This window comes from Zootermopsis nevadensis, unplaced genomic scaffold, assembly GCF_977971745.1.
Source record: "Zootermopsis nevadensis isolate Lab colony 2312 unplaced genomic scaffold, Znev_1.0 Znev_ptg000024l, whole genome shotgun sequence".
NCBI lineage: Eukaryota > Metazoa > Arthropoda > Insecta > Blattodea > Termopsidae > Zootermopsis > Zootermopsis nevadensis.
The window spans coordinates 9,086,964-9,109,510 of NW_028259156.1; the positions used below are offsets into that span (position 1 = coordinate 9,086,964).

Sequence of the window (22,547 nt, forward strand, 5' to 3'; positions counted from 1 at the left end):
ATATACGTGGAAACAAACCAACTATTCTGGACTGTGTTGTCCTCAGTGTCAGAGGACAGGACAATCAGGTTAGTCTTCCCCGGAGTTAGATCCGGGGACGTGAAAAACAGGGACAGACGCCATATTGGACTGCTAGAGAACGCTGTTTATGTACAGTCTGAACAACATGAACACAGCGAAACAGAGTACGTAATGAAGCAAGAAGCTACTTACGAGTGGTCGGTCAGCAATCAGTGAGCAAGCAGGACGGAACACAACAAGTCTAAAGCCAGAATTCGAAAGATTGCACACAGTTCTCATTCCTGCACCTGGCGAACATTTTATAGCGTTACTTTACTTATTTACTTTGTTTTACTGCAAAGTGAACTTCACAATCACTCGAGCATCCAATGAAACCTTCTTCTAGTGCAACATTTAAATGTGGAGATTCAATTTACTTCAAACGCACACGCATCGAATACCTTATCGAACTACAGCACAGCAATTCTTCAGGTGGCTTACGCCATGCGACGCTATTGAATCTTTAACGCAAAGTGAACGTATTACCAGCAGACATACGAATATTAGTTGTCTAATCACAAACTTGCCAGCCACAGCACTGGAGCTTTGATAGTGTAAGATTAATAGATTACATTCCAGAGGTTAACAAATAAATAATTATTAAAAAAATTCAGATACTGACCTTCATGAAGTGAATTTTGTAAAAGTGAGAACGGAATAATTACACAATACTAAAAATGTGTTTTCGCGCACATGGTCTAGGATCTTCGAAACTTTTAACGTTAGGAATAGGAATTCTCACGGCGGCGAGTATGAAGATGGCTGCCTTCTGGGTTGTGGCGCCGTGTAGTCTGGTAGAAGTTTTCCAACGTTTCAGATGCACTTGCTGCCTCCATCATCATGGCGATTAGTACTTTACCAGATGACATGGCGGTACAATCCAGAACACACCCGTATTTTAACGTTAGTAACAGAATTTTGTTACAGATCGTCTCGTACATCATACGTAATTTGCAAAGCTGGACATTTGATCACATATAAGAATTAATAAAGACAAAATGGGTCCGTAGTGGCTGCGCGGTCTGAGGCGTGGGCCTTGTGCCGCTTGGTCGCTGGGACCGTGGGTTCGAATCCCACTCAAGCCATCGATGTTGTGTTGTGCTGTCCTGTGTACAGGTAGAGGCCTTGCGACGGGCCGATCCCTCATCCAAGGAGTCCTACCGAATGCCTATAGATCAAGCCAACGAAAAGTTGGAACCCGCAGTGCTCAGGCACTTGAAGAACGGGTCGTTCCCAGTATCCCAGGAAAGACAAAATACACGTTGTTATTTGCGGTATATGCAGATGACACGATTTGTTCGATTTGTTGAAATCAGCCAATCAGATATCAGTGGCTGAAATCAAAAGCACAAACACAACTTCTTCGAAATCAGCTGGGAAAATATGAAATTTAAATTGTTCACAACACTTACATTTATCGTGTAACGTGATTAATAGTAGTTGAAAATAATGGAGCATGCAAGTGTATAAAGTAAACATAGAACCATAAATATTGTCCAGTCCAGTGACTTCAAGATTTGTGACGCTGAGTTTCGTGTACGTGTGTGGGGGCAGGGGGGGTGGGTCCTATCTCGGCCGATGACCGGGTTTCCTACCGAGGACTCTTGTAACTTTACTCAGATGAGAAATGCCTACAGAATTTTAATAGTAAATTTGAAAGGAAGAGTCCACTTGAAAAATGTAGGAATAGTCGGAAAGATGATATGAACTTGATTCATAAAGACATGGGATATGGGAGTGTGGACGGGATTAATCTCTCTCACAATACCGTCGAGTAGTGGGCTCTTGTTAATGGTACAGAATAGCCTATTCGGTTCCCGAGGCGGTTGAAAATATTTCACCATTTGAATAATTACCAGCTTCTGAAGGAGTTGGCTATTTCCTTAGCCCTCAAAAAAGTTTTTGGACTTGTACCGACATGTCAACTACGACAGCTTACTTATAGATGGCATCTCAATTAATCACTGTCATAACAACATTCTATGTTATAAAGCTTACGCTGTTTAAATTATATCGCAAAAGAATTCAATAAAAGCTAAACTAGAATTGCTCAGACTTTTTGTGTGCGCAGTTAGCATAGATAACATCAAACGTAGTATAACAAATATCTCCACCGCTGAATGAGTACATACTGCAATGCCACTTCACAAAGTTCTTCTGATCGATTTCAACAATAGGGTTGTTGTGACGAAATAACAGTGGTAACATGCATGTTACATATTTCCACTGCAATGCGTTAAACAGAGCTGCTGTTAGTACATTACCAGTTATCTCGTGTCTTAATGATATTGGAAAAGTACCTAAACTAGCCAAACGCAATTAAAAAGGCAATCACTTTTAGTTAAGCGAATTTTGCCAATTCAAAATATTGGTTCCACCTATCGCAAATACACACACACACACACAAAACATGAAAGGGGTTAGTTATGTAATTGGCTACTGTAATTTGTTTTTATAGATGTGCATATTTTAACAAAGAGTTGCGGGCAGAAAACCACAAAGCCGTTATTCACCTCACCCCCCAGCCCAGCGACACTCCTGCACCAAATGGCGCTTTATACCATTTTATCCAGACAAAGTACACAATATGCTCTATCATATTCACTTCCTATCATTAAACTTCTAGTTTCCTTAATTTCAAGCAGATTTATAATATTTCCATCACTAGTTACCACGTACTTAAAACACAACTCAGTAGTTGATGCATCATTCGTTACAAAATATCGACGTGTTGATATCATCCTATAGGCTAAATTTAAAATTTAGTGTCCCATATGCGCACATGAAACTGTTTGGATGAAGCTTAATCCCTTCTCTCTGGGATCTCCAAGATTTGACCTAGTAAATAAAACTATTTTTTTAAAGACTAAAATCTATAATGGAAGCAATTATGGTTGAAGTAATCTGATAAAGAGTGGTCTTCCTTTGCTTTTGATAACTTTCCCATCATTAATTATATGAGTAGTTTAAAAAAAAATATTTTATACAATAATTTGTAGACACTTTTTCAACCAACATATAACTAAATATATTATTATTGCATTGTTCGTTTATTTAATTTGGTTGGGAACATACCCAGTTGACACATTACTCTTTGTACTGTGTGCGCCAGTGAAGGATTTGGGCATCCATAGTAACGAAAAATGGTTGTTGTTGTATAAAGTGAAGGATATCGTTTATGGTGTGTTAAACTAAATTTCAATTTAAGCTTTAGACGGGAATACGCGAACACTATAATTAATGTTACACTTTCATAAAAAGTATCTTTACTCCTAGACCAGCCAAGTAAGGGGCCAAAGATAAACCAGTAACTTAGTGCAGAGAGTATAATAATTAGCTGTTTGGTAATGACTGTCGCACATATCTGAGAGTGGCGCCACTTCGACAACTACGAAACTAACTTCATGTCACATGACCTACGTGTTAGGGATAATAAAAATAACGAGATTTTCTTTTTGTAAGGTGAATCATGCAGGCCTAATATATATTTATAACCCTGGTGATAGAGGCACCAAACTACACCGAAACGTCGGTTGATATGTACAAGACTACACGGCGAAAAATTCCAGATGAAAACCATCCCCAATAAATGCAACGTTAGAAGAAATTTGAAAGCTCATTACCCTATGCGTAAATCTCAATATGACACTACTGCTTGTCAAAAGTTGTTATAGTATCATTAAACTTCCTAACAATTTTCAATGGCTTTCGGTAATGCAGGTCCGAACACAAAGAGAAATATTCTAAATGATGGTTCTCCGGTCCGCAAACTCGAGGTGGAATTTATAATGCGCCCACGGAACCCTATCATTAATCTCCTTAATCCATACGAGGAAGAAAGAGGCACTAAAGTGGAGGTTAAACAATGGCAATGATTGCTAGAGTGCACCAATCAGCGTATGACCTGACTAAAACCTTGTTACACCACGCCGCTAGAACAATTCGCAATCTAGATGGGCCTTCGTTCCGTCCTGAGAGTCAATATTCTTTCTCTGACGCAAATAGATTCAGATTTATCAATTGGAAATACATTCAAAAACCTCTCACAAGAAAAAGTGTTTACCCAACTTCGTATCATTTCTTCTTCAGAATAAGTTACGAATGCGTAATTGTAATGGAGATGAACATTCCATAGAAGCATGATATATTGAACATAACGTTTTATCAAATGTATCAGGTGTAAGTTTGCATAAAATTGTATGGATATGAAATAATTCGAAAACATAAGATCGATAAAGTTCAAAATAAAGAAGAGGACATTCATAGCGGAGGGAGAAACCCGGATATGAAAAGGTCGTTACATCGCAAGTTAGAATAAATTTGACTTACGTCACTTTTTCTCTCACGTCATCTCCGTATGCTTACTTCACATAATAACGATGTTATAATCAGTAAACGACGTCAGTTCGCTGGATACAGATTAGTGGTTTGGACGTATGAAGGATCATTGGGGACTTGCAGGCAGTGGCGCCTGGGAGAGTCTGTCAATATAAAGGACAAAGGATATTTAATAGAATGGTTACTTGCTAATGCAATAGCCCTAACATTATTATGTACAGCACGGTACTAGAGAAAGACCAAGAACCTTAAGCTATAATGACGTGCTTTATACATTAATAACGATGTGAGGTCGCTTTTATCGTACATTAGCGTGGAGTAGATGCTCCACTTCCGTTCTATCCAAGCCGTTATACGTACCATCGGTCAATGCCTTTGGAAAAAATCCCCAAATTCTTTAGCATTGCTTTTATTTCCTAGTTCTTCTGGATTATAATAGTACAACGTACATTCATAAAATTTCCTTGTAAAGTAAATGAAATGTGAAAACATCTTCTCGATGACTGAAGTTACATTCCCGTCAGACCCCAAAATAAGAGCCAACATAGCCTCGTCCATATTTCTTCCTACCAGAGTCGCCACCACTAGAACTACTTTTTTCCCCCATAGTACGAACGACACACACGTGCAGGACATTAGCTATTATACCAATAGTAGAAGACAAGCTAAGGTTATTAGCATCTGGCCTTTTCACTATATATGGCTTACCTTTTTTTAAGGAAATTCTTCTCATATCCATTTTAAAACATTCTCCAGCTACGTATCCTGCAAAAAGGTCTTATGCTTCAACTTTTTATTTCAATATGTATTTAACTTGTCTGGGGTCTGCAGTGGCCGCGCGGTCTGAGGCGTGGGCCTTGTGCCGCTTGGTCGCTGGGACTGTGGGTTCGAATCCCACTCAGGCCATGGATGTTTGTCCGCGTTTTTCTGTGTTGTGCTGTCCTGTGTACAGGTAGAGGCCTTGCGAGGGGCCGATCCCTCGTCCAAGGAGTCCTACCAAATGTCCATAGACCAAGGGTACCGGAAAAATGTATAAACATTGTTAAAACTTAAACTTGTCTGCTTTTTTAAATTCTGAAATAAGACTGACTAACAAGTTCTTGCAGAGAAAATATTTCTTCAGTATTGCAATAAATTCTTTGTCATCATGAAACCTACAGAGCACAGAGTTTAGAGATCTTTATGAAACACTTTGCCTTTTCCTGCGAAAGAAAGCGCCAAGTACTTATGGAAAGTTGGAACCATACGCGCGGGAATTTACAGGTTCTGTTAGATGCATCTGACACTTTCGGCTATACATGCAAAGAGAAACTAACAAGTCTTTACGGAAAAACGTTGGTTTTGTCTGCACAGAAGAAAGCAGCGGGACACTGTGAAAAGCATTGTGGCTGTACGTGTGCACAAAATGTATGGATCATGGCAGACACACATCGGTTCCATGTTCACAGAAATAGTCTCTGTATCGAACTATGTACCATGAACACCTTAGGCCGTCCTTGCATAAGGTCGTTCTGCGAGACCACTGTGACGTTAAAACTAGTTCCACACCCGCAGAGAAAGATGCCAGGGTGCCAGGTAAATAGCTTAATGTTGCCTACGTTAAGTGGGTGGAATTTCCTGGGTGAAATATTGATAAATGTGAACAAAAGCCTTTCGTACAAAATGGGCACTAGTAACTTCCTACTATAAATTATTGATTCTCAGTTTTTAACGACGCTCTTACGATTTTACAGGTTGCATAGAATTTAATGAGGTGATAAGATGATCGCGAGTAGTAATTAGGCAAGGCTCTGAAATGAGGTCGTCTTGGCATATTTCATGTTACTATACTAATATTCACGTCGTGAGGTTGAGGAAAAATATGTAAATGCTTGAATCATTAACATGACGCAAGATTCGAACATTGTTTATTTAAATACAAATCCAGGGATTAACTACAACACTCTCAGTCTGTTCCACACATCAACACAAATAAATTCATCAAGCAAATCTTAATTCACGACTTGGTCTGATTTAGGAGGTATTAAATATGTAAGTATTTTTTTATTAAAACTCATTAGATTATGTTTACGGACTAATTAATAATTATACAGATGCAGGGACAGAGATTTTATCACTCCTAAATAGTATTCGAGATGCCCCGGGTTTAAATCCCGGCCCGGAGATCGGTTACCCCGACTAAAATTTTCGTGGCTTTCCTTGGTACAGCCTTGGCAAATTATGAGATATTACCTTGAATTGGATCTGTATCGCTTCCTTCCATATTCCTCTCAATTCATTACTGATGAATAATCCAATCATTTGATATTACATATTCTGAGTTATTGACAGCGTCGATAAATGTTGAATATATCGTCTGTTGACAATGCGTTGCTATTTACCGGTTGGGACCGGAGATCAAATTGATATTATTTAGGTATTTTGTCGGTTCCGTCCGTCACTCATAAGAATAAGGCGACAGCTACTATACCGACGACTTCACACCTGTCAGAGCCTTTCGTGAAATATATTCCCACTGGCAGAATGATTATCATGCAGTGAAAATGGAAGTATGGACTCACAAATACGTTCAACGAGTTACTACAGGAAATTCGCTCACACTTTACACGCACTTCGTTGTGGTTGATATTTTGAAGACATTTTTGAGGCGGGTAGAATGAGGAGCGCTGTACGAGGCAAAATGTATTCAGACTCTCAGGGGATGAGAATACTTTACTTTTTATTAATGACATGACAGAATTCAAAACAGCACTAAAAATCATCCGCCTTTCTTTATAGCAATAGTTTCTGTACTACAGTCCGCAGACTAAATTTCAAGATGTGTATAAAATCGTTTATTAAAATATTATAAAATTAGTTTTTACTCTTAACAGATAAATTAAATTATTTTAATCTCTGAACCAATAAGCCGATATAAAATTACTCTCTCCTGAAAATTTGCGTTTCATTTCCTCTTACGTAACATTAAATCTTGTATTTAATTTTGTATTAGCTTATAATATAAAGTGTTTGACTTCAAATATAAAGGCAATAAAATTCGGTCTTAACAGTCTAATTTACGTTAAAAGAAACATTTAAGCGTACATATATTTATTTAAAGTTTTAATATAATTCTGAAATTGAGCTTGGAGTGTTAGTTTTACTTGATTCAATAAAGTGTACTGATTTTCATTTTAATCGCACATGCCAATTTACCAATTAACTAGCTAATGCTGTTTAAGGAAATAATCGCTATTTATTCCGAGAAACATAACGAAACACATAAATACATACACACCGTAGGCAAAATGTAGAGCTAATGACTGTTAAATCGGGTAATGCTCATACTCACACCACTGTGCTGCAGGGAGTTGAATATATTCTTGTATCGTCCGTCATAAGCAAAAAAAAAACGGTTAGAAGCAGCACATTTAAACCAAAATCACGGATATCATCATGGAATTGGTAAGTTCGTTGTCAGCACTAGTAACTGCTTATAAGTAAAATATTATAAAATGATGTACCGGTAATTCTATTAAAATTATGGAATCGTTCACATTTAATTTAAGTATACCTCAAATGCATAAGTAAATACATTCCTTGATTATGTTATAGCGTGCTGCACTAACATGAAACAATAAAAGCTTAATATAGTATGAAGATTTCTGTCTTCTGCGTTGTTGCGCTGTGTAGTCTGGTCGATGTTTACCACCGGACAATTATGTGCAGACGGATAGACTTTCGATAAGCCGTAGTCAACTTTCGTGATTATTTAATACGCACCACAGCAATTTAATGAAGGTAATTATGTCCAGAGAGCAAGTGCGTGGATTTCTTCTTTATTTTACGACACTTTCAACAGCTCAGATTAGGTCTGTGTAGAATTATGCATGACTAAGGAGTTAGAAAAGACGTATAAAGAAATTATCGTGATCTAATTTGAGGCAATATCCCGTCATTAGTTGGGTGGGAATCAAGAAAATATGAATCGCCCTGATGATGGAGGCAGTATGACCTCTGAAACGTTGGTAAACATCTACCAGACTACACAGCACAACAACCCAGAAGACAGAAATCTTCATACTAAGAATCGCCCTGATGACGGAGGCAGTATGACCTCTGAAACGTTCGTTAACATCGACCAGACTACACAGCGCTACAACCCAGAAGACAGAAATCTTCATACTCATCTCCCTGATGACGGAGGCAGTATGACCTCTGAAACGTTCGTTAACATCGACCAGACTACACAGCGCTACAACCCAGAAGACAGAAATCTTCATACTCATCGCCCTGATGACGGAGGCAGTATGACCTCTGAAACGTTCGTTAGCATCGACCAGACTACACAGTGCTACAACCCAGAAGACAGAAATCTTCATACTCATCTCCCAGATGACGGAGGCAGTATGACCTCTGAAACGTTCGTTAACATCGACCAGACTACACAGCGCTACAACCCAGAAGACAGAAATCTTCATACTTACCGCTGTGAAAACCACAAATCTTACTTAATATAGTTTATTTTCTAGAAACTGAAACTATGGCTTGTTTACTTATTACATTGAAACTGATTGTATGGAGGATGGTCTTTTGCGTAATAACGCCTTATGTACAGTATGAATGTAACATGAAATTAGTCTCATCTGACAATACATATATTCGGATTACCCTTCACATAATATTGCAGCGGGGTTACTGTGATCTAAGATCTAGATTCAGAGTACGCACACATTACGGTTGATCAGACAGGCCTAACGGCAGTCACGTTCTGATATTTGCACCCGGGAGATCCACAGTGGATTTTCGGAAGTACATGATCTCATTAGAGTACAGATGAGTTTAGTACCTTCGTGATGTTGGCGTACAGCAAACACCTCTACATACACGTCCACGGAAAACAGAAAGCAGAGGTTCTCAGATGCTTTAATTGTACCTGGAAGGCAGTAAGATTCCCTGCCATTGTAAAGTGAAGAACGAAGATATGAAATTTTTGTAGTAGATATACACATTCATCTAGTATATAAATTATTTATATCTATATGTTGCACTTACTGTTATTAAACAAAAAATATACGAAAAATATTTATGACTGGAGTGGAAGTGGTGTTTCCACGAGACGGGACGAATCGCTATATGATCAACACGCTGACGACAAAGGTTGTATTCACAGTGTATATATTAATTATCCTCATTACGACAGGAGCTATTTCCGTAACGTTATACCTAGGAGATGAATTTCGTCAAACATAATGATTCACTTAGTCACAATAGCTGTGATGAAAAGTATTGCATATAAATTCTGTACAAACGTTTCATACATACTGAGATTACATAGACTATATTTCTAAATCCACACAAATAATTGTCTCCCTCTGTGCTGTAAAATAAAATACTATAACTAACTCCTGTATTTAATTTGATTTAGATACAATTTATAAATGCAACACGAATTTCAAGAGTAATTCAATTCGCAATCATTCAATTACCGGTAACGCAACAACACTGCTAGATTATTATCAGGTTAATGTGATTTATCGTGATAGCTTGTAAAGCTGTCTCCCCACAATTCATGGGAACGATGACTCGGCTGACAACTGCAGATATTATGCTTGTGCACACACTTAACATGCAGCAAATCTGTGATAAGTCCTAACAGTAACACTAGTTCCTATGCTCTACTATGCAACCAAATTACAATGCCGGGTACTTAGTATTAACGAGTGATCCAAACACGGCGTCGAAACTATAGTCGGGTCGGTATTGTGAGTCAATAAGAACTTCTACCAAAGAAAGGTAATGCTTGGTTGACCCATTAATACGTATGCACCAAATTGTATGGCATACCTCGTTTTATTGCGCTTCGCTTTATTGCGTTTTTTACAAATTGAAGGTTTGTGGTAACCCTGCGTCGAGCAAGTCTATCGGCGCCATTTTACAAACAGCATGTGCTCACTTCGTGTCTCTGTGTCACATTTTGGTAATCCTCGCAATGTTCTCGCAATTGCACACTTAATAGACTACAGTATAGTGTAAACATAACTTTTATATGCACTGGGAAACCACTCGCTTTATTGCGGTAGTCTCTAACCGAACACGCAATATCTCCGAGGTATGTCTATACACAGTGCTCGTATCTTCTACGCTACCCACGACCCGAATGTTTCATGTCTTGATTTTATCACCCCAGTAATATTTGGTAAAGAGTATGTATTATTTAACTTTTGAGATGGCTGTCTGCTGGGATGTAGTACCGTGTATGCTGGTATTTTATGATCGACGTTTCGAAGGTAATGCCGGAGGCAGTAAACTCCTCTGAGACGTCGGTACATATCTACCAGACTACAAAGCATAACATGCCAGAAGCAGCCATCATTCTACTGAAGAAAACTATTTTCTGGACATTATCTATCGCCCAAGACTAAATAAAATCAATAAAACACGACGTTTCGGAGATTGGAGTCTATCTCCGTCTTCAGGTAAAACCTACTCTGTTGGGCCCAATCGATAGAGCTAGTCCCTATCTCCGTGCTTTATTGGTTTTATTTAGTCTTGGACGAAGGATAATGTCCAGAAAACAGTTTGCTTCAACAGCGCACCATCGTCACAAAATTTCAAAATTCATTTTTATACCCATCGCTGTAAGAAAATCAAATGTCATCTACGAAACTTTTGATTGTGCTGATTAAAAGAAAAGCTACTATAATTTATGTATAGGGCTGGTAGTTATGTATAAACACTCATACGAAAATATTTAATGTCGTGCATGTCTCTGTAATCTGGTTTCTATGAGGTGATTCAGTATTAAGGGATCGTATTTGAAAAACAACACGAAATCTTTACACATTATTCAGCCTATTACCTTTAGACCTATGTATTAGCACGCTTCTTTCTCGTTTCTTTGCTTTAACGTTAGGACACATTCAAACACGGTCTCAAGCAAAACCCCCTTCCAGTACTTTTGTGGTTATAAATTAAAAACACGATTCATGCCTGAGGTATTAGTTTATGGTTGTTAGTTTCAATGTCAATGTTTCGGTAAGGTAATTAAGTCTTCAGATCACAGACCTGCCAGCGTTACGTCGCTAATTGGGTAAAGCCTGCTATATAACCCGCATCCCCCTGAGGAATGGTACATGCATGTGTGTAGTACAGATAATTTTATTTCACAGGACTGTTGCTTTGGTGTTCCATAGAGCCATTAGCAAGTTTGCAGCTTACTCCTTCTTACTTCTATGACTCATAAAAACGTGTTTTTTCTCTGACCTAATTCACTGCTTTTATGAACAGGGAATATTCTCAGTGCTATAAAACAGCACGCGTTTGTTGTTCTAACATTTGTGCTATGTTTTATTTATGCTTGTGGAGAGGAATGGAAGCTAGTAATTGCCTTCCTTTTTATGTTTGACGTTTGCATTTCAATAGCAACTGAACTAAAAATATGATTTTGAATTTCACAAACAATTCTTCCAGCTGTAGAGGATTTGAGGTTTCACGGCGGTGAGTCCGAAGATGACTGTCTTCTGGGTTGTTGCGCCCTGATGATGGAGGCAGCAATGACCTCTGAAACGTTGGTAAAATTCTACCAGACTACACGGCGCAACAACCCACAATACAGTCATATTCAACACTTCCAGTAACTGACTAAGCCTCTTCGTGCTTATAATCTTATAGAAAGCAGGTGGCAAATACTTTTCCTTCACAAATGGATATATGTGCTATTTAACGTATTTGAAATTACGCACGTTGCAAGGGGATCGAATAACTATTTCCAGTGACTTGGAATTGGTTTAAACTTGAACTATATCAATTTGTCCGAGAAGAGCTTAATGATATGTTCTGTGTGAAGTTTATTAAACTGTTACGCGGCGAATGATGAAGGTCACTGCAAAGCGTAACTAGTTTTGTTTGCTTCTACAGTATTAATAAAGATACAACAGTTCAAGGCCCTGTGGAAAGAGATACCCGAGAAGTAAAGAGAAATGCTTGCGTTATACAGGGAGATCATAAAGTTACGTAAACTACATTATAATATTTATTGATGGTTGAAATTCAGTTAAGTGTGTCTGGATTAATAAATATACAATACTGCTGAGACTACACACGAGCCCACATCACGCACGTCATGACATGTTGCAACCTGCTCTCACCAGTCCATCACCTGTCTTCCACAAACCGTCGAAAATTATTTAATGTATTTTTTTAAGCTGGTATATAAAATATGCTTCTTCAGTTAAGCCTTTGGAAATAGGGTTTCGTGTAGACCTTGCACATACGATCGGCCACATACACAAGAAAAATTAACTAACCTTCCGTTATTCAGAGCACTTCCGTGTTTCTTAGTGATAAATTTATATGTAAATGCAAATTAAGTTTATTTTTTTCCTAGAATCCACTGTTATCTGAGGACTGTGTGTGTGTGTGTGACCGAGTTAAGACATTTGCTGAAACCTATAAAGGGACAGAAATGTCAGTGTTTCACAATTCAGACTTCATTCGTCCGTCTTCTTTCAGACTTTTCTTAAGAGATTTTCTTTTATCATTTATTTTCTTTACTTCCTTGCACACATAAGTTGTTGACAGACATTGGCTGTTATACCCAGAAATGAAAGCAAGAGAGAGAAAAAAGCTTCCAGTACCATTAATAACTTCAGCAATAACTCACTGACTTTATACTGGAATGTCACAAATATGTGCAGCACCCTAGGTTTGTAAATGTGTACAGAGTGTTGCAAAAAGATGTACACTCAGCCATTACGTGTATCAGTAATGTATTTCGGAGGGGGGGGGGCAACCTTTATTGCCAGACCACAACATTACTGTTGTATGTTGTGTGTGGAGATTGGAAATAATAAATACAATGTATACATTTACAGACATGCTAAATAATTTTGTGTTTTGATATAATCATATATACCGATATTTATTCGTATATGTATCAGGATATACATTCAGTTAAATATATTTTCTACAAAACTCCGAGATTCTAAAAATATAAACATGAATAACACTGGTGACGTAGGAAGTGTGTTCCTTTAAAACATTAGCTGAAAGCCAGAACGCTACATTGTGAAATAACCCAGGAGATAGTCGAGGTATACCAGACAGTAAAAGGATCAATTCTTATACAGCAGTTTGTATTTCTCTATGAGACAGGCGGGCAACGACATATTACGTCCAGCTTTACATAACTTAGCCTGCTACGATCTTGAAGAGTGAATCTCTGAAAAATGCCCTTTATGTATATGCGAATGTGGGCTCAACCATTGTCTAAACTACTAAGTGTATGCTCCTCACATTTGAATTTTTGGCTGCAGTTTAAATAATTTACCAGAGAGATGATATATATTTGTCTGTCTGTGTGTCTCTCATCTACCCATCCACACATTCATCCACCCACGTGGTATGTAACAGAAAAATGTACGGCTGGCGATTGTTCGCCCATGGCCTACTACATACATGTGCTTCTATACAAAGCAGACCAGTTTTTATAACCTCGATATAAGATCAATAAATCGCATTACATTCTTCAATTAAGCAACGATAAGCAATGATTTTAATTTTTTGTTGAACAAACTTACTTATTTTAATTTTTAATTGCTGATTTGTGGAAACAATGCAGTGAAACTAAATACTGTTCACATTTTAATTGTGTACTTCGTACACGTATTTTGTGCACAACTCAGAGAAACAGATGTTTACGTTTTAACGATTCTCAGCCTTCGTAATTAAGCAAAGATAAAAAATGGTTTCAATGTTTGCATATCGCTTTCTTACACTTGTTCAATAAAAATTAATTTTTACTTAATACTTCAAATTTTCCTGTCATAGTCGGAAGAATCTTTTATGGTACAATTATACAGCTTATTAATTTAATTTGAGCGATGCTGTGAAAATGTCGGTGCGTGGTAGGGGACACATAATACACGGACAGGGAATATCTCATATTAGAATGACTTATTACCTGATTTACAGCATGGAGAGTGTTTCTGTGACAACTTGAAGTGTTATGAAGCGTCGAAGTTGCACGGACGATGGACCGTACGAATTAGGGAGTGATTTGAGAGAGCCAGAGAAGGAAGAGGTCGCGGCCTTCGGAATTATGTCGGTATTTGGCTGGGTAAAGTAAGGGCAGTTAATATCAATTACCAAAGCTGCCATAATACTCAAAAACCGCTTTTCTGCCTGTCCACTACTTCTAATTTGCACTGTGTCTCCGTAAACCAGTTAATTAATGTGATTAATACGGAATAATTGTAATAATGTTTCTTATCTATATGATGCCATTTTGAAAAATAAATTTCACCCAAGATTCTTCCTATGAATCCCAGATAAAAAATAGACGACCTACAAATCAGTAAAACCTAATATTCAAACAAATTTGCAAAAATACCGCGAAATAAAATTGGTCCATTCTGTCCCGTGCCTACAAGATATGTCGCCCAAGCTTTGTTATATTAAACCCTAGGAAATACTCCAAACGTTATGTGCCATTTTCGCCGTTTTGAATTATAATCATATCCAACACCGTCATATAAACATTACTGATATAAGTTAAAGACTCGATATTTTCGGACGGAGAGGCGCGAATTCTTGTCCGTTCTGCTGAGTGGTTCTTCTAACTGAAGCGCTGTATCAAGCAAAATCAGGGCGCCATTATGCTCTACACCAAGTGAGAGCCCCAGATCCTGAGAGGGCAGGGCAGATGAGCTCCTCCGCTACGTGACCTGTGCGCTCCCAATTACTTCCCCAGCCAATTGTTAAAATTGGAGCTGGGTGCTTCAAGAAGCAAAAAAATCCCTGCTGTTTGGACGTTACACGCCGAACCTTTACGCTGAAGACCGCCTATGTTTTGAGATGCTGCTACACATTGGGGTAGCTTCCTTACAGTGTACTTTTGTTAGAAAAGCACATTTTACCATACACATTCACACTTTTTTAAAACAGTATATAAATTAACGCATAATGTTGTGTAATGGCTGTCCGTTCTTGTCTTTCACCTACTAACCTATAGAATATATTTCAAAAAAGGAATGTCGCCTGAATTTAGTATTATTCTCTGTCGTAGAAACTCAATTAAATTAATTGTATTTGTTACATCAATCATATTTTTTTCTTTAGAGGTGTAATATATTTCTTCATTATAATAACTAATCTAGCAATTAATTTATTATTTATTAATATCACATGTTTTATCTGGAATTATTGTCTGCCTCTGACAAGACTTTACAGAGAGAACATTATTTAGCACCAACTTCGATAAAGAAATACCTGTTAATTACGGTATATATCTTATCATGGTCAGAGGAACTCAACTCAATTTTAATACAATTATGAATACACACAAATGTTGCTGTCACTCATTTATCTTCAAAGTATCTCTGATTTTGTCATAGCTGCAACCTGTAGCAGCCATTCTGTAAAAGTATTCAAAATCTCAGCGTGTTTGGCTACAAAGAGCCCTTTATCAGACATTTACTTCCAATTTTAGTAAAGTAAAAATTCTAGAAGCATCAGACCTATTGTGATATCGGATACACAAATATATTTCTTGGGAGAGTATGTTATAAAGCCCACAAAATCCAATCTGTCTACTTCTCTATGATACATGAAATGGCATTTTGAGCTGATATTCGTGCACGGTCGCCTTTTTATGTCAGCACTACGAGGGAAGAGCTTCGTGGAGTCTTCTGACAAAAGAAAAGGGATTGTAATTGAATATCATGTTCGGTAATTATGTGCTACAAATTTATTTCCATTAAAGGCGTCCTCTTTCATACAATTATTTGCCATAAAGTGGTGCTAGTCTGCAAAAGGCATTCCATAAACCTTATACTTTTACTTTAATTAAAAACCTGCAGGCATGTTCTTTCTATGATCGATAATCACACAGTCGAACACTGTGGTCGACTGATTAAGAGCTCAAGCTTTGTATTCGGGAGATATGGGACACAAATATCGGCGGAATTTAATATTTTTCTTGATTCCCACCCAACTAATGACGGGATATTGCCTCAAATTAGATTACGATAATTTCTTTCTACATCCTTTCTAACTCCTTAGTCATCCATAATTCTACACAGACCTAATCTGAGCTGTTGAAAGTGTCGTAAAATAAAGAAGAAATCCACGCACTTGCTCTCTGGACATAACTACCTTCATTAAGTTGTTGTGGTGCGTATTAAATAATCACGAAAGTTGACTACGGCTTATCGAAAGTCTATCCGTCTGCACATAATTGTCCGAGATGAAATAAAACGTCTAAAAGTGACATACGGACAGATTGCGACCTATTAAAAAGACCTATACAGGCCCCTACCTAGAGAAACTGAGGGAACTAATAAAAATTCAGAAAGGACAGCAATTCCCAGGTCCAGACTCAAAACAGTTACCTCTCGCACAAAAAATTAGTCGCTTGAGGCAAACCTTGCATGGTTAGAGGGCAACGTTATTTAAACCACTGGTACATCCGAAACAGGGCTGCCGACATTACAGCATTGAAGTCCGGTACGTCTTTCTAAGAAGTTTCATATGTACTTTATTTTATAAAAATGTTTACGCTATTACTATGAAGACAATTAATAAAGAGAAAAGAGGGCATTCATTAGCTACATTTTCTCTTGGAGTCGCTATATTACAATTTCTTAATTTGGAGAAACAAGAATAAAGACGCCCTGATGACGGAGGCAGTAAAACATCTGAAACGTTGGTAAACATCTACCATACTACACAGCGCAACAACCCAGAAGACAGAAATCTTCAAGAATAAATACATTAAATGCAGGCCTAAATATTCTATTCAAAATTCTGCAAAAACATTGTAGATATTTTGATATTGATGAAAGTAGTTTTTAACTGCAAAATTTCAGGCTTGTGATGGTAATTATAATTCCCTTATTCCTTTCGGTGAGAGGGGCGTTGCAGTGAAACTGTACGAGTGAACTCCCGCGGTCTTAAAACACATTTCAAGGACGAAAGGTAGCTAAGAATTAAAAGTAGATCGATATACTACTATAAATAAGACTTGCCAAAATATGTTATAAACCGCCTATGACATTTGAAACACAATTACAACAAGAAACTCTTATCAAAATACAATATCATAAATGAAAAATCTGCAGGAGTATTAACGTATTTTACTACAGCTAAAATTAAACTGCAATATTTTTTTTCTTTGAAATTTTAATTGAAGAATCTCATGCATACGAGGTGCGATCGGAAAGTTTCAAGACTGCGCCTATAAAAACCCGTACACTTATCTCAGGTATTAAATTCATCCATCACCCTCGAAGTAGTTCCCCTGGGAGTGAACATAACGATCCCAGCGCCGCTGCCAAGCCTGGAAGCATCCCTGGAAATCTTTCTTTGTCAGCCTGTCAAGCACCATCTGCGATTCTGCCTGAATCTCTTCTATCGTCTCAAATCTCCTTCCCTTTAGCTGAATTTTCATCTTTGGGAAGAGGAAGAAGTCACACGGAGCTTAGAAAGGAAGTTGCGGTCGGTTCTTGCAAGATCTTTCAGCTCCTGACAAACGAGAAGTCGATTCTGCTTCTGGTCCTCAGACAGGAGCCTTGGCGTCGCATGTGGAGTTCTTCCTTTAGAATCAGCTGACAGGTCCCATAGCCTATCCCAACAATGTCGCACAAGTCGTTGATGGTACGACGTCGATCTTCGTGAATGACCTGCCGAATCTTCGTAACATTTTCGGGCGTTGTGCTCGTAGATGGTCGTCCAGAACGCTCGTCATCATCGACAGAGGTTCGGCCATTTTTAAAACGTGAATGCCACACAAAAGTTTGTGCACGACTCATTGCGGACTCCCCAAATGCTTGCTTTAGCATTTCATAGGTTTCCGTAGCCGTTTTGGAGAGTCTTTGGCAAAATTTGATGCACACGCCATTCCGAAATCGCAGGAGGGTTGGTGTAATGCACTACCAAAACGCCCGTAACTAAGAAACAAATGCTAATTCGATGATGCCGGCTGGCACACTGATTCCTATGAATGTAGGCCGCACCCCCTAGCGGCAGAAGCTCGTACTACATCCGGTTCGCCCTCTATTGACACAGTCTAGAAACTTTCCGATCGCACCTCGAGTCCATCTTTTCCTTGATTTCATAACGGAGACATGCGAATGGTCCTATGCGAGTTTACAATGAAGAACTATCCCATAGAAACTCAAAAAGCCAACTTTCAGACGAAGACATCAGCTTAAAAATATCGGTGTCACTAAAATAAGGACAGGAGAGGGTCATTTTGTATTTTGTCAGAAAGCAAGCACATATATAACTCGGAAATACTCATTACGAGAATGGGTTCTGTGAATTTTTCTTATAAAGAGCTAAGAATGTCCATATGCCCTCAGACACCAGCAATGGACACATTTTTCAGCGCTGCCAGACAGCAGCGCCGACAAGCACGCGACGAAATTATGACAAATTAATCATACGATATTCATTCAAACGGTCGTATATCCCAAAAGGACATATAAAATTACGCAAGTATGATTTTAAATTTTTCCTTCTAGTCTTTTAGGTTAAACAATGACGATTATAAGGAAACCTATCACCGACATACGTCTACTTATTGGCATAATACACTACTTTTGCAAACTTCCGTCTCTTCATTAAGCCAAATCGCATACTGGTGCAGTTCACATTAATGCAGAAATCAACATAAAGGCCACTCCTTATTCCTAAAAGAAGTTAACAATTGGAAATATGTATTAAAGTCGGTAGTATTTAAGCAACTACCTACGTATGTATGGAATTATATATCCCTTTTGTGTCTCCAATAAACTTAATCAAGCATCTCAGTGATAATTAGATTAGCGTATCTCGACCAACGTACGTGTCTGGGTGAAAACTCAGAAATCCATTCTGATGTTGCAACGTCTCGCATATTAATTCGCGTACAGAATATCATACCCGGGACTTCACATGGGAATCCTGTCCAGACAAAGGGAAATCACACACAAGTCATCTTCGTGGTCGAAATTCTCAATATCAAACATCAGAACACAGAGTGGGGATTTGAATTAGTAAATGTATGATATTCCGAAACTTCAATTAAGGGTTGCATTGTAGTAAGATTAATTTCATTTATGAACATGTTTATTGATATATAGCTGACAATGATGAATGACATTGCTTCCTGCATTCTTACGTTATCGATAAAATTTTATGATAGATAATAAATAAATAATAAAAACTTTGAAACCTGAAGCTCAACTAAACAAGACTGGAAAGTTACTGTAAACAGAATGTCTATATGCGTTTGTTTAAAAATTTGTAATTCGGAATACTCCTTATTGATGTAGAAACGTGCCATATAAAAACTGTACTGTATGCCAAAATATTTATAAACGTTACTGTACTTTTCCATGAAAGAATGTTTATATCAGATAAGCTGTGAAATAAAACAAATATTAAAAGTATCATAACGAAAATACTGTACAATTAACAATAAATAACAGGGCAATTTTAATTTATTTCTACATCTATATAATTCGACTAATAAACGCAGGATCCATGCGGTATTCCTTGTATATATGTTCGATTTACAAATCCTTGAATAAAGTGTCGATTTGCTAATTGTTCCGCTTGCGACGTCCTATTCAATAAATTAATGTTTAGGTAGTATTATATAATTGAAGTTACAAAAGGAAAATGAGGGTGGCACGATTAAACCCAAGGGTGAGATTACCTAGCTCTCGTTGAAAGAACAGCTTGCTTTTAAATCACATAAGGATTCTGGTAAAATATCCCTTATGAGGCCAAACAACCAAAACTGGTTTAAATGGCAGCTTTAACCCGTATAATCGTTAATTTATTATTGACACAACACATAACTTACAACGAATAATAATAAAGCATACCATCTGTATCAGCTTACATACACACGATACTTTAATTTTATTCCACTTACAAAGCCATTTAGGTGAGAATAATAATTACGAGGATTTACTATAATCCCTTCGAGATTTCTGTTTTGACGTAGACAAAAAATGTTCGATTCGGGACAGAACCGGAAATCTACCTCCTCCCTGTCAACCGGTTGGGTTTAGACGATTCTTTATCAAGCAGTAAATGAACTGGAACCAACCACATCCATCTAGTGACGAGGTCTAAAATACGTGAAGCTGCTCATACGTCTTCAGAGGCTGATTCTTCATTAAGCACACGGCAATATTACTTTCTGCATTATATAATTAATATTCGTGTAATATACAGGTGAATTCTGCGTGCTTTGACATACAACTCGTAAATTATATAAAGTCTCGTGTTTAGAGCGAAACAATGGAGTCATATATGATGAGGAATATACAACCGGAAAATCATCCGGAAATGCTTGCTACTTCTCAGTTCAAAATATTTTGTCTTCCCGTCTGATTTATAGGAACCTGAAGATTAAAGTGTATAAAACAATAATGTTGCCTGTTGTTTTGTATGGGTGCGAAACATGGTCTCTCACTCAGAGGGAGGAACACATTGCAGGTGAGAATAGGGTATTGAGGAGGATATTTGGGCCTAGGAGAGAAGACGATGGGGCATGGAGAAAACTGCATAATGATGAGCTTAAGAATCTGTACTCCTCCCCCAATATTGTCAGGGTGATTAAGTCGAGAAGAATGAGATGGGCTGGGCATGTAGCGCGCATGTATGGGAAAAGAGGTGTGCACCGGGTACTGGTTGGGAAACCTGAAGGGAAGAGATCGCTGGGGAGACCTAGACGTAGATGGGAGGATAATCTCAGGCGGGATCTATGGGAGATAGGAGTCGAAGGAAACTGGATTTTGTTGGCCCAGGACAGGGTCCGATGGAAGGCTTTGGTTAATTCGGTGATGAACCTTCGGGTTCGGTGAGCCATCTAGTTAGTTAGTTAATGTGTAAAAAGTAGTTCTCCGCAAAACGTATACATCGCCCTGATGACGGAGGCAGTATGACCTCTGAAACGTATTCATCGCCCTGATGACGGAGGCAGTATGACCTCTGAAACGTTGGTTAACATCGACCAGACTACACAGCGCAATAACCCAGAAGACGGATATCTTCATACTCACCGCTGTGAGAACCTCAAGTCTTACGTATACAACTACTTTATATAATAATTTTATTTTCCGTCCTTACACAAGCTTATAGATTGTTAAAATTACATAAAATTATAACATTTCAACATTTTTGATATTGTTACATTTTAAAATGACGACATGTTTCGATGTTCAATTCCATCATCGTCAGGTCTATCAATCAAAATTAAAATTAAAACTCTTGTATCTGCTGCTCTGCGTATACTGATTTTGTTTCTACCCGTTTAGATTTTATTTGTTTAATCTCCAGGCTTCTTCCATTTAATTTTGGAGGCTGCGCCTGGGTGCCTTATATCTGCAAAATCAATTTTATTTTTCATATCGTGATCCTGGCTACTGACATAGGAAATGGAATAATTTTACTCTAATTTTAAATTTATTTTAAAGAATTTCTCAAATATATCGTAATACAAGCAAAAGAAATGTAATCACAAAATATAAAGTATTATAACATACCGGGTTGTGTGTGAGGTGCTTGTCCGATGTTACGGAATGGCAGACAGCAACTAAGTTGTGAGTATCGTGTATGGCTATATATATTGGGTGAAAGTTGTTTAGGGGGTTGGGTCGATGGACTGTAGAATGTTAAATATCGGATTGTTCGTGTAAATGTTACTGTCGTTTAATGCAAGGTTTTGTTTATGTGTTCTTCGTATATGATATTTTTCTATGGTGTCTCTATGTCGTTTGTTTTGTATTATTTTTATAATGTCCATTGTATGTTCTATTTTGTTGTATGAATGTCCTGTGTTTAATATATGCTTTGCATATGCTGAATGATCTTTATTATGTTTTATTGCTGTAATATGCTCTTTATATCTTTGATTAAAGGTGCGTCCAGTTTGGCCTATATAGGTTAACGGGCAATCATTGCATTTTAACCTATGTATGCCTGGTTTTTCGTATTGATTTGTTGTGTCTATTTGTGGTTTTTGTTTCAAGATGTTTTTTATAGTGTTTTTTGTTCTAAATGCTATTTTTATGTTATTTGTTTTAAATGTTTTTGTTATATATTTGGTTTCTTTACCTATATATGTGAATGTGGCCCATTTGTTTTGTTTATTTTCGTTTTCGTCTTCATTT

General features: G+C 37.7%; 2 protein-coding genes across 17 annotated transcripts in view; one reads left to right on the top strand and one right to left on the bottom strand.

The window, feature by feature from the left end:
• Positions 1-22,547, bottom strand: part of LOC110827981 (E3 ubiquitin-protein ligase sina-like) — a 635,101-nt gene that overhangs the window by 376,428 nt on the left and 236,126 nt on the right. For 2 of the 16 annotated variants that reach the window (XM_087355362.1, XM_087355361.1), the window contains exon 1: positions 21,921-22,100. The exons of 13 other annotated variants lie outside the window; for them this stretch is intronic. The gene's annotated coding sequence lies outside the window, so the exon portion shown is untranslated. Of the gene's footprint in view, positions 1-21,517; positions 21,760-21,920; positions 22,108-22,547 lie in introns of those variants that run through there. One more of the 16 variants, XR_015536945.1, reaches the window with a different exon arrangement.
• The window catches only part of LOC110838474 (uncharacterized), a 247,961-nt gene that overhangs the window by 6,937 nt on the left and 218,477 nt on the right, over positions 1-22,547 (top strand). The window lies entirely within an intron of this gene.